This window comes from Pseudophryne corroboree, chromosome 1, assembly GCF_028390025.1.
Source record: "Pseudophryne corroboree isolate aPseCor3 chromosome 1, aPseCor3.hap2, whole genome shotgun sequence".
Classification (NCBI taxonomy): domain Eukaryota; kingdom Metazoa; phylum Chordata; class Amphibia; order Anura; family Myobatrachidae; genus Pseudophryne; species Pseudophryne corroboree.
In genome coordinates this window covers 911131060-911145134 of record NC_086444.1, presented here as the reverse complement: position 1 = coordinate 911145134, position 14075 = coordinate 911131060, and positions in this window count along the sequence as shown.

Sequence of the window (14075 nt, the reverse complement as noted above, 5' to 3'; positions counted from 1 at the left end):
GCTTACTCACACAGCTACCTCATTGCGCCTCTTTTTTTCTTTGCGTCATGTGCTGTTTGGGGAGTGTTTTTTGGAAGGGCCATCCTGCGTGACACTGCAGTGCCACTCCTAGATGGGCCAGGTGTTTGTGTCGGCCACTTGGGTCGCTTAGCTTAGCCATCCAGATACCTCGGTGCAAATTTTAGGACTAAAAATAATATTGTGAGGTGTGAGGTGTTCAGAATAGACTGAAAATGAGTGGAAATTATGGTTATTGAGGTTAATAATACTTTGGGATCAAAATGAACCCCAAATTCTATGATTTAAGCTGTTTTTTAGGGTTTTTTGAAAAAAACACCCGAATCCAAAACACACCCGAATCCGACAAAAAAAATTCGGTGAGGTTTTGCCAAAACGCGTTCGAACCCAAAACACGGCCGCGGAACCGAACCCAAAATCAAAACACAAAACCCGAAAAATTTCCGGTGGCTCGGGATCATCCGTAACCTGTAGAATTAATTTAATAGTCTCCAAAAGATCAGGAACATCCACATGTGAACTACCCTCCCCATCAGCAGTATCTGAGTCAGAACCTGTGGGGTCAGTGTAAGTGCCGTCTTCATCAGACGAGGTGTCAGTGACAGCAGTGGATTGTGAGGAGACAAGCGCTCACTTAGAGGACCCCTTTCAATGGTGAGAGAATCATATGCAGTGACAGTAGACGACATGTCCGTAATCGTTGTCAGGTCCTTCAGTCCGGACCAGATGTCAGCATCAGCAGTCGCTCCAGACTGCCCTGCATCACCGCCAGCGGGTGGGCTCGGAATTCTGAGCCTTTTCCTCGCACCCCCAGTTGCGGGAGAATGTGAAGGAGGAGATGTTGACAGGTCGCGTTCCGCTTGACTTGACAATTTTGTCACCAGCAGGTCTTTGAACCCCAGCAGACTTGTGTCTGCCGGAAAGAGAGATCCAAGGTAGGTTTTAAATCTAGGATCGAGCACGGTGGCCAAAATGTAGTGCTCTGATTTCAACAGATTGACCACCCGTGAATCCTTGTTAAGCGAATTAAGGGCTGCATCCACAAGTCCCACATGCCTAGCGGAATCGCTCCCTTTTAGCTCCTCCTTCAATGCCTCCAGCTTCTTCTGCAAAAGCCTGATGAGGGGAATGACCTGACTCAGGCTGGCAGTGTCTGAACTGACTTCACGTGTGGCAAGTTCAAAAGGTTGCAGAACCTTGCACAACGTTGAAATCATTCTCCACTGCGCTTGAGACAGGTACATTCCACCTCCTATATCGTGCTCAATTGTATAGGCTTGAATGGCCTTTTGCTGCTCCTCCAACCTCTGAAGCATATAGAGGGTTGAATTCCACCTCGTTACCACTTCTTGCTTCAGATGATGGCAGGGCAGGTTCAGGCGTTTTTTGTGGTGCTCCAGTTTTCTGTACGTGGTGCCTGTACGCCGAAAGAGTCCCGCAATTCTTCTGGCCACCGACAGCATCTCTTGCACGCCCCTCTCGTTTTTTTAAAAATTCTGCACCACCAAATTCAAGGTATGTGCAAAACATGGGACGTGCTGGAATTTGCCCATATTTAATGCACACACAATATTGCTGGCGTTGTCCGATGCCACAAATCCACAGGAGAGTCCAATTGGGGTAAGCCATTCCGCGATGATCTTCCTCAGTTGCCGTAAGAGGTTTTCAGCTGTGTGCGTATTCTGGAAACCGGTGATACAAAGCGTAGCCTGCCTAGGAAAGAGTTGGCGTTTGCGAGATGCTGCTACTGGTGCCGCCGCTGCTGTTCTTGCGGCTGGAGTCCATACATCTACCCAGTGGGCTGTCTCAGTCATATAGTCCTGACCCTGCCCTGCTCCACTTGTCCACATGTCCGTGGTTAAGTGGACATTGGGTACAGCTGCATTTTTTAGGACACTGGTGACTCTTTTTCTGAGGTCTGTGTACATTTTCGGTATCGCCTGCCTAGAGAAATGGAACCTAGATGGTATTTGGTACCGGGGACACAGTACCTCCAACAAGTCTCTAGTTGGCTCTGCAGTAATGATGGATACCGGAACCACGTTTCTCACCACCCAGGATGCCAAGGCCTCAGTTATCCGCTTTGCAGCAGGATGACTGCTGTGATATTTCATCTTCCTCGCAAAGGACTGTTGGACAGTCAATTGCTTGGTGGAAGTAGTAAAAGTGGTCTTACGAGTACGACTTCCCCTCTGGGATGACCATCGACTCCCAGCAGCAACAACAGCAGCGCCAGCAGCAGTAGGCGTTACACGCAAGGATGCATCGGAGGAATCCCAGGCAGGAGAGGACTCATCAGAATTGCCAGTGACATGGCCTGCAGGACTATTGGCATTCCTGGGGAAGGAGGAAATTGACACTGAGGGAGTTGGTGGGGTGGTTTGCGTGAGCTTGGTTACAAGAGGAAGGGATTTACTGGTCAGTGGACTGCTTCCGCTGTCGCCCAAAGTTTTTGAACTTGTCACTGACTTATTATGAATGCGCTGCAGGTGACGTATAAGGGAGGATGTTCCGAGGTGGTTAACGTCCTTACCCCTACTTATTACAGCTTGACAAAGGCAACACACGGCTTGACAAATGTTGTCCGCATTTCTGGTGAAATACTTCCACACCGAAGAGCTGATTTTTTTGGTATTTTCACCAGGCATGTCAACGGCCCTATTCCTCCCACGGACAACAGGTGTCTCCCCGGGTGCCTGACTTAAACAAACCACCTCACCATCAGAATCCTCCTTGTCAATTTCCTCCCCAGCGCCAGCAACACCCATATCCTCCTCATCCTGGTGTACTTCAACACTGACATCTTCAATCTGACTATCAGGAACTGGACTGCGGGTGCTCCTTCCAGCACTTGCAGGGGGCGTGCAAATGGTGGAAGGCGCATGCTCTTCACGTCCAGTGTTGGGAAGGTCAGGCATCGCAACCGACACAATTGGACTCTCCTTGTGGATTTGTGATTTCGAAGAACGCACAGTTCTTTGCGGTGCTTTTGCCAGCTTGAGTCTTTTCAGTTTTCTAGCGAGAGGCTGAGTGCTTCCATCCTCATGTGAAGCTGAACCACTAGCCATGAACATAGGCCTGGGCCTCAGCCGTTCCTTGCCACTCCGTGTGGTAAATGGCATATTGGCAAGTTTACGCTTCTCCTCCGACAATTTTATTTTAGATTTTGGAGTCCTTTTTTTACTGATATTTGGTGTTTTGGATTTTACATGCTCTGTACTATGACATTGGGCATCGGCCTTGGCAGACGACGTTGCTGGCATTTCATCGTCTCAGCCATGACTAGTGGCAGCAGCTTCAGCACGAGGTGGAAGTGGATCTTGATCTTTCCCTAATTTTGGAACCTCAACATTTTTGTTCTCCATATTTTAATAGGCACAACTAAAAGACACAGAGGTAGCTACAGCCGTGGACTACCGTACTGTGTCTGCTGCTAATATAGACTGGATGATAATGAGATGAAATCAATATATATATATATAATATCACACTAGTACTGCAGCCGGACAGGTATATAATATATATTTATTATGTACTAATGACTGATGACGGACCTGCTGGACACTGTCAGCTCAGCAGCACCGCAGACTGCTACAGTAAGCTACTATAGTAGTATGTATCAAGAAGAAAGAAAAAAAAAAACCACGGGTAGGTGGTATACAATTATGGATGGACCAGCGACTGCCGACACAGAGGTAGCTACAGCCGTGGACTACCGTACTGTGTCTGCTGCTAATATAGACTGGATGATAATGAGATGAAATCAATATATATATATATATATATAATATCACACTAGTACTGCAGCCGGACAGGTATATAATATATATTTATTATGTACTAATGACTGATGACGGACCTGCTGGACACTGTCAGCTCAGCAGCACCGCAGACTGCTACAGTAAGCTACTATAGTAGTATGTATCAAGAAGAAAGAAAAAAAAAAAACACGGGTAGGTGGTATACAATTATGGATGGACCAGCGACTGCCGACACAGAGGTAGCTACAGCCGTGGACTACCGTACTGTGTCTGCTGCTAATATAGACTGGATGATAATGAGATGAAATCAATATATATATATATAATATCACACTAGTACTGCAGCCGGACAGGTATATAATATATATTTATTATGTACTAATGACTGATGACGGACCTGCTGGACACTGTCAGCTCAGCAGCACCGCAGACTGCTACAGTAAGCTACTATAGTAGTATGTATCAAGAAGAAAGAAAAAAAAAAAACCACGGGTAGGTGGTATACAATTATGGATGGACCAGCGACTGCCGACACAGAGGTAGCTACAGCCATGGACTACCGTACTGTGTCTGCTGCTAATATAGACTGGATGATAATGAGATGAAATCAATATATATATATATATAATATCACTAGTACTGCAGCCGGACAGGTATATAATATATATTTATTATGTAATGACTGATGACGGACCTGCTGGACACTGTCAGCTCAGCAGCACCGCAGACTGCTAAAGTAAGCTACTATAGTAGTATGTATCAAGAAGAAAGAAAAAAAAAAACCACGGGTAGGTGGTATACAATATTATATATATATTATATACAATTATATATATATATTATATATATTAAACTGGTGGTGATTATTATAAACTGGTGGTCAGGTCACTGGTCACACTATCAGCAACTTGCAAGTAGTACTCCTAAGCAGACAATCACAATATATATTATACTGGTGGTCAGTGTGGTCACAATGGCAGTGTGGCACTCTGGCAGCAAAAGTGTGCACTGTACGTTATATGTACTCCTGAGTCCTGCTCTCAGACTCTAACTGCTCCCCACTGTCAGTGTCTCCCCCACAAGTCAGATATACATTATACAGTCACACTATCTATCTATCACTTCAGCAAGTAGTAGTACTCCTCCTAAAGTACTCCTCCTAATGCTCCCCAAAATTACTACTGTGTCTCTCTCTACTCTAGTCTCACTCTCTATAAACGGAGAGGACGCCAGCCACGTCCTCTCCCTATCAATCTCAATGCACGTGTGAAAATGGCGGCGACGCGCGGCTCCTTATATAGAATCCGAGTCTCGCGATAGAATCCGAGCCTCGCGAGAATCCGACAGCGGGATGATGACGTTCGGGCGCGCTCGGGTTAACCGAGCAAGGCGGGAAGATCCGAGTCGCTCGGACCCGTGTAAAAAAACATGAAGTTCGGGCGGGTTCGGATTCCGAGGAACCGAACCCGCTCATCTCTATTTAATACTCAAAGTTATTAAAAATATTGTATTAAATGACCTTCAGGCTGTGTGTATAAGGTGTATATGAAACATAAATGAATTATGTGTATGTACACACACTTTGTTTAATGCACAAAATTATTAAAAATATTGGCTAAAATGACCTTCAGGCTGTGTGTATAAGGTGTATATGTAACATAAATGCATTCTGTGCTTAGATTTAGGTCCCATCACCATAATATCTCATTATGGTATGCAATTATTCCAAAATACGGAAAAATCCCATATCCAATATTCCTCTGGTCCCAAGCATTTTGGATAAGGGATACTCAACCTGTATTATTGTTAGTAAATAACCTCTGCATTGTACAAACTGTGACTATCTGTGTGTTCATTAGATAGCTGAGTGGTGTCCATTTCGTGTCTTTCACTCAACTTGCTATCCCTATATTCTATAACCTGAGGGGGCTTGGTGCGTCAGGTTTTATATTGATATAGGATTTTCACAAAGATATACTTTAATACGTATTTTTCTCTGTGATTTAGTCACCATATCTCTCCTTTATCTCTGCTAGTGCTGACTACACTGCGCAGGGGTTTGAGTAAGAGGTATTGTGCTGCTGCCAATTGTACTGTGTTACCTGATACCCTCAGAAGCAGACATGATATAACTTGCAGTAACGGTTCTGGGGCTGAACACACTGCCGGTGTTGCTGAAGCCACAGATCCCTATGAGGAGAATATAGCAGCTGTGGGCTCTGGTTCTGGGGGCTCCTTGCCCCCTAGTGGGACTGTGGCAACGGAGGTACATAATGACCCACCGTGGGCCGCTTTTTCCACGCTTCTACATACGCTAGTTAATAAACTAACACCCTCTATGGGACCCCCAAGCCGGTACAACCGTATGTGGTCCCTGCAGCTAACCCGCCGTGGGCGGATGATTTATCTGCTCAATTGAAGAAGTTGAACCAGTCCCTGACTACTAAAAAGTCTGACCATCGCTCGCCTAAGTCCAAGGGGTCCTCTAAGTGAGCGCTTGTCTCCTCACAATCCACTGCTGTCACTGACACCTCGTCTGATGAAGACGGCACTTACACTGACCCCACAGGTTCTGACTCAGATACTGCTGATGGGGAGGGTAGTTCACATGTGGATGTTCCTGATCTTTTGGAGACTATTAAATTAATTCTACAGGTTACGGATGATCCCGAGCCATCCGTCCCTCCTAAGAAACCAGATAGGTTCAAGCGTCAGAAGGTGGTTAAACAAGTTTTACCTCACTCTGATCACCTAGTGGATATACGTCAGGAACCCTGGGAAAACCCGGGTACGAAGTTTGTGCCTCAAAAGAAGATGCTGGCTCGCTATCCCCTTACACCAGAGCTGTCTAAGAATTGGGAAACGCTTCCTCCAGTAGACTCACATGTGGCTAGGATGGTGGTTTCCTCAGCTCTACCTGTCACTACCGTCACGTCTCTAAAAGAGCCTACTGATAAACATGTGGAGGGTTGTCTTAAAGCGGTTTACACCCTCACGGGTGCTGCACAAAGGCCCACTATTGCAGCAACATGTGCTGCAGAGGCTATTGAAGCATGGGCCTTGGAGTTAGAAGCTGAAATCTCTTCTGACCATGCTAGACAATGCTTTCCATATATTGTCACAGCTTCTCGCTATATTAAAGAGGCGGCTTCTGATGTCGGTATCCTAGCAGCCAAGGCCTCTACTATGTCAGTCCTGGCTCGCCGTATATTGTGGCTGAGATCCTGGTCTGTGGATCTGGACTCTAGAAAAACCCTGGAGGTACTCCCTTTCAAGGGAGATATTCTGTTTGGGGAGGACTTAAATAAGATAGTGGCTGGCTTGGCTACTGCCTATCTGCCAAGTACCGCTCCTACTGTGTTGAAGGCTAAAGGTACTTCCTTTCGCCCCTTTTGTCCTTCAGGTAAAGCAAAAGGTCAGGCGTACAACAAGCAGGCCCGCACTTCCAAACCTGGTAAGCCAAAGCCAAAAAGAGCCTGGGCGGCCCGTCAGCCAGCTTCCAAGGCCGATAAGCCTGCCGCATGACAGGGCGGGCCAGGTATGGTTGAAGACCAATTCAGATGGGGGGGGTGGGTCTGCCTATATCGTCCGTCCAGGGCCCCACAATTTCTGATGGCAGCCCTGTTTGCAGTAAAGGAGTAATTAGTAGAAATTAATGCTCCAGGTCCTCCATGCTGAGCAGAATATAGAAAACCCCCTACCGCCCGCGGGACATCAAAGCTGAGCTGATAGTACCCCCCACACATACCGCTGGAGGAGAGCTAGGGGGCCCCAGTGCATTACTTTGCCAGGGACCTACAATGTTGTTAAGAAGGCCCTGGGTGTATAACTGATTAATTGAGATGTACACATTATGTCAATCCTTTGGAACTGCACTATTAAGTTAATTTCTTCTCTTTTTCTCCTCAGATTGGTACTCATATCCAGGCTAAAAGAAAGAGAAAAGAAAGTAGAACTCACCAACAGGCTGCCATGAGAAGCTGCAGAGAAGAAAAAGAGAAATAAAAAAGAGAGCAGAAAGAAGAACTCACCAACAGGCTGCCATGAGAATCTGCAGCCAAGAAGGAAATAACTCTGCCACAAATAAATATTTTGATAACGCTCACACTGTAGTACAGGTTGATTTGCTCAGTAGCGGATCTTGCCACGGGCAAGCAGGACTTTTGCCCGGGGCGCCACCCGGAGGGCGCCGCACCATGGCAAGATCCGCTGCTGCTGTGCCCCCCGTGCCGCTGCCCGCTGCCCGCTGTGAAGGGAAACTAGATGCTACGCGTCTAGTTTTCCTTCGTCGGCTGCCCGTTGTGAAGGGAAACTAGACGCGTAGCATCTAGTTTCCCTTCGTGGAGAGGACCTTTACTGTAATGATGTGCGGTGCGCGTTGACGTCATCGCGCACCGCACAGCAAAGGTCCTCTCCACGAAGGGAACTAGACGCTTAGCGTCTAGTTTTCCTTCGTGGAGAGGACCTTTGCTGTGCGGTGCGCGACGACGTCATCGCGCACCGCACATCCTACTACAGTACAGGGGGCATAACTGACCACGCCCCCTGTATGAAGCCACGCCCCTAATGCCGCCCGGGGCGCAAGAAGCCCCGGAACCGGCCCTGGATTTGCTTTATCGTTGGGCAGAAGCTGTTCACAAGCTGTGAATAAATCCCAGAGTGTTAAGTGCAAGGCTTTTTGAAAGGGAATCGGTCACCCGGATGTCCCAATGCTGACGCCGGAATCTTGACTAGCAGCGACATACCGACGCCAGAATCCCAGCGCCACAGGATTTATTCTCACTCTATGGGTGCCGTGAAAACCCATAGAGGGAGAATAAATCCTGTAATGAGTGCAGCAAGCCACTGTGCCCGCAGCGCGTCGAGCGCCGCGAGCCCACAAGGGGCTTGCAAGTGCTTGCCCCGATGCCGGCATACCCATGGCTGAGATCCCGCTGTCGGCATACTGACGGTCGGGATCCCGGCAGCCAGCTTTATGTACTGATCCCTTTTGAAAGAACCATGAAAGGATCTGAAAGGTGGTGCTGGCGACTAAGGGTGATTGTTTTAAACTTCCAGATAACTTAAAATGGACATACACTATACAATTATCTGGCAGATAATCTGCCAGATTTGCCTGGTTGGAATGAAAATCTGGTAAAAATTTGCTACCAAAGACTGGAAAAATTTGTAAGGTATAGAGGGGGTCAGTAATGTAGGGTAGTGTATAAAGGAGTCAGTAATGTAATATACACCCATCCCACAAAAAGTCACAACATACAGTAACATCCCTAAATGCAATACTATACCCCCAATTGACTCCCCTTACCAAATAATATTAGTATAGACCCCAGATACATTACTAAACCCCCGACTCTCCTCACTCCCCATATAATACAAGTATAGACCCCTGAGATACATTACGCCCCCTTCCTCAGATAACATGCCTATCCCAGTTATTTACCTCTGCTCAGAGTTTTTGCACTAGGCTATATGTTCCCTCACTCGCAGGCTGCATGTTGCATGGGGAGAAGGATCAGCTTGGCAGAATAGTAGAGAGTGAGAGAGTTGGTGGAGAGAGGGTTCCTCACACATTGCTGCAGGGCAGGAGAAGGACCAGGCGACGCCTGCAGAGCAGGAGAGAGGTGGGACTCTGGAAGGGGAAGGGCAGGAGTGTGCCCTTACACATTGCTGCATGGGAGGACTAGCTGAGTAGAGGGAGGGGGTGGGGACTCAGGGGAGCAGGGAGGAGGGACCTCACACAATGCTGCCGAGGAAAAGGTTAGGCCAGGCAGAGGGCAGCAGATTGTAAGGAAAGGGGCAGAGTGAGTAGGGGTAAAGGCACACCTCATGTTTCAAACATGAACACCTAGCAGCATAGTGCAGGCTGCACCCACAGCAGCAACTCACATTTCTTCATGTGTGCAGTGCCTGTCGAATGGAAGTAGTGGGGAGGAGATAAATTTGCCAGCAGGTCACATAGTTTCCCCCTTCTACTGCCTGCCTGCCTTTCTGTTACCTCCTGCTGACCAGGTCTCCTGCATGGCGGCGCCCCACACTTGGCCAAAATGGTGCTCACCAGAGGCGCTGGCCAAGGGGTAGATACACCCCTGATTGTGTATGCACTACCATGCGCTCCCGCTTGCCAACATCTGGGTTTTCAAATTTGCTGTGCTGCATGGCCAATGGGACGATGGGACGTCAAGTTGCTGAATGCTGCCATGACAATATGTGCTATATGAGTTCAGTGTGTACGGCCGACCCACATCTTGTCTCATCGGTCATGCAGTTAACCAAAATCCCCTGATCATCTAGTGCATAGGTTCTCAAACTCATTCCTCAGGACCCCAAACAGTCAACGTTTAACCAGGTAACCGAGCAAGTGCACATTTGTATCTATTACTTACTGACCCATTTTAAAGGATCCACAGGGAGAGCTAATTATTTCACTTGTGATTCTGTGAGGAGATCTGCAAAACATGCACTGTGTGGGGTCCTGAGGACCAAGTTTGAGAACTTGTGGTCTAGTGCGTAACCAGCATAAGAAATAATAAGGGGGGTAATTCCAAGTTGATCGCAGCAGGATTTTTGTTAGCAATTGGGCAAAACCATGTGCACTGCAGGGGAGGCAGATGTAACATGGGCAGAGAGAATTAGATTTGGGTGTGGTGTTCAATCTGCAATCTAATTTGTGGTGTAAAAATAAAGCAGCCAGTATTTACCCTGCACAGAAACAAAATAACCCACCCAAATCTAACTCTCTCTGCACATGTTATATCTGCCTCCCCTGCAGTGCACATGGTTTTGCCCAATTGCTATCAAAAATCCTGCTGCGATCAACTTGGAATTACCCCCAAGGTCTCCAAGGCAAAGTTTTAAACTAACTATTGGCCCAGGCTTTGCTGCTTTATTCTTCCCTCCCCACTAGTTTCTCGTCACCCGGTATTAATGTCTTTACCCCTCCCCCATTTGTCTGTTTAGTCCCTGTCGAGGCTGCTATGTAGTCTCTGTGATGATGTGCATCATCTGTCTGCCATGCCTTCATTTCTTAGCCATCTGTTTTTAAAGCTCTTTATATTCATAATTATGCATTAAAAAAACATGGTTCTTGGTGCTACCTAAATGCTATCATAACATCTTAGTACAACCCAATGGGCCCGATTCAGACCTGATCACTGCTGTGCGTTTTCGCACAGCGGGCGATTATCGAATTACTGCGTATGCGTATGCACCGCAATGCACAGGCGCGTCGCCAAAAGGCAACAGTATTGTGTGAAAATTTTGATCGCACGGCCGTTTGCAAGGTGATTGGCAGGAAGAGGACGTTTGTGGGTGGTAACTGGCTGTTTTCTGGGAATATCTGGAAAAACGCAGGCGTTCCCAATCGTTTTCAGGGAGAGTGTGTGATGTCAGCTCCGGCCCTGATCAGCCTCATTTCTTTGCACTGCAGGAGTAAGTATTGAACTACGCACAGACTGCACACACTGCACGGAATGGGAAAAACATTAGATGGGTGAGTGTGATGCGAACGGTTTTGCAGCTGTCCACTGACTGAGGAGATTTTTTGCATGGCGTTCAAATGCAACCGCATACTAGTAATGGGGAGAATTATCACTCACCCTGGCAGGGACGATGCTAGGGTCTTCGGCGCCCCCCTGCAAACAATAAATTTATGCCCTCCCTCTCATACATAATATAGGGACAGTGTATGCAAAAGGAGCATGGTCTTACATGGAAGCGGCATGGCCACGCAATAGTACCCCCCCATTCAAATTACACCACACAGTATTATTATTACATTTTATTTATAAGGCGCCACAAGTGTTTTGCAGCGCCGTACAAAGGACAGTACAGGGAGACAATACTTAGCATTACAGTAAATACATAAATAACAGAAATAGATTACAGGTAACAAGGAGCACCACAATTCTCAAGACATAATACAGCTAAGATGTAAGTATTGAGGGAGTGATCATCGTACTACTAGGGGCTGGTGGCCATAGATGGAGATGAGCCTTTACCAGCAGGAGAAAAAGCGGGTAAAGATGGTCGCTGAGTAGGGGAGAGCTGTGAGTGAAATGTGTCGAAAAGAGGTCTTAGATAACAAGAGGATAGAGGGCTCTGCTCTGAAGAGCCAGCAATCTAGTGGGAAGGGTCGACAGACAGATGACATAAGGTGCAAGCAAGCGGGAGGTAGCCTGATGACAGTATGTAAGCAAAGCAGAGATGTTCAAGGCATGAGGCAGGGGGATGGAGGAGCAGCCTCAGGACTTGGTTATGCATCGGAAGGGTATGCTTTGATGAATAGGTGGGTTTTTAGTGCCCGTTTAAAGCTTTGCAAGGTCGGGGAGAGTCTAATGGAGCGGGGGAGTGCGTTCCACTGAAGAGGTGCAGCACGGGCATAGTCTTGAACTCGAGCATGGGAAGCAGTGACCAGGGCGGTGGAGAGGCGATGGTCATTGGTCGACCGTAGGGGGCAGGAGGGAGTATGAAGGGAGAGGAGGTTGGAGATGTAGGAAGCAGTGGAATTAGAGATGGCCTTGTTTGTGAGGGTGAGGAGTTTGAAGAGGATTCTGTAGGGGAATGTGATTTTGTCCAAGGGGAGTGGCAGATGGGGAGCGGCGGGAGAGGAAGATAAGCCTAGCTGCAGAGTATTATTATTATTATCCTTTATTTATATGGCACCACAAGGGTTCCGCAGCGCCCAATTACAGAGTACATAAATAATCAAACAGGAAAACAGCAACTTACAGTTGATGACAGTATAGGACAAGTACAGGGTAAATAAACATAGTTACATCAGCAGATGACACTGGAATAAGGATCAGGTGGCAGAAGACTGCTGGAGTTGATGCAGTTGAAGATTATTAAAGTAAGAAAGGAGAAGCACATGAGGGATCTTATTCACATTATACCAGATGTAGTGCCCGACTCATACTGCACCAAATAGTAGTGTACCTAATTCACATTACGGCACACAGTAGTGCTCCTTATATACAATACCCACTGTAGTGTCCCTTATACACAGAACGCCCACAATAGTCGTGCCACTCAGAACGCCCACAGTAGTAGTGCCACACAGGACGCCCATGCCCACAGTAGTCGTGCCACACACAATGCCCACAGTAGTCGTGCCCCACATAATGCCCACAGCAGTCGTGCCAAACAGAATGCCCACAGTAATAGCGCCTGGTTAAACATAATGCCTACAGTAGTCGTGCCACACATAACGCCCACAGTAATTGTGTCACACATAACGCCCACAGTACTCGTGTCACACATAATGCCAACAGTAGCCGTGCCACACAGAATGCCCACAGTAGTCATGCCACACAGAACACCCAAGTAATGGCGCCCCTTACACATAATGCCCACAGTAGTCTTGCCACACACAATGCCCACAGCAGTAGTGCCACACAGAATACCCACAGGAGTTGTGCAACACAGAACATCCACAGTAATAGCACCCCTTACACATAATGCACACAGTAGTTGTGCCACACAGAACGCCCACAGTAGTCGTGCCACACAGAACACCCAAAGTAGTAGTGCCACACAGAATGCCCAAAGTAATAGCACCCCTTACACCAGTGACATGCGGTGGGGTGAGGCAGAGTCTTTCCTATCATACTAACGTTTGTGCCAGAGTTTTGACTATAAAGTATATAAAAAATACAAATAATTTGTTAGAAATATCTTCTTTGCATTATTCTAATCGTTTTTATAGCAAAAACTGTGGAGTAAAAAGTATATGGCAGGTGAGGCAGTGCCTCAACTGCCTATCTTTTCAGCACATCTCTAATGAAAACTCACAAAATATTGAGGAGTTTATACTGCTGCATCTGTGTATAATGCCCCCATGTACCCTTTGGCTCATATATTGCGTGTAAATCTGGCTCTGGTGCTAGTCAGTGCCTCCTGAGCAATTTAGCTCACCACACGTTCCTGCCTTACACATAATGCCCACAGTAGTCGTGTCACACACAACGCCCACAGTAGTCGTGACACACACAACGCCCACAGTAGTCGTGTCAAACATAACGCCAACAGTAGTCATGCCACACAGAACACCCACAGTAGTCATGCCACACAGAGTGCCCACAGTAGTTATGCCACACAGAACACCCACAGTAGTATTGCCCCCAGAACACCCACAGTAATAGTGCCCCTTACACATAATGCACAGTAGTTGTGCCACACATAATGCCCACAGTAGTCATGCCACACATAATGCCCACAGTAGTAGTGCCACACAGAACACCCACAGTAGTCATGCCACACAGAATGCCAACAGTAGTCATGGCACACAAAACGCCC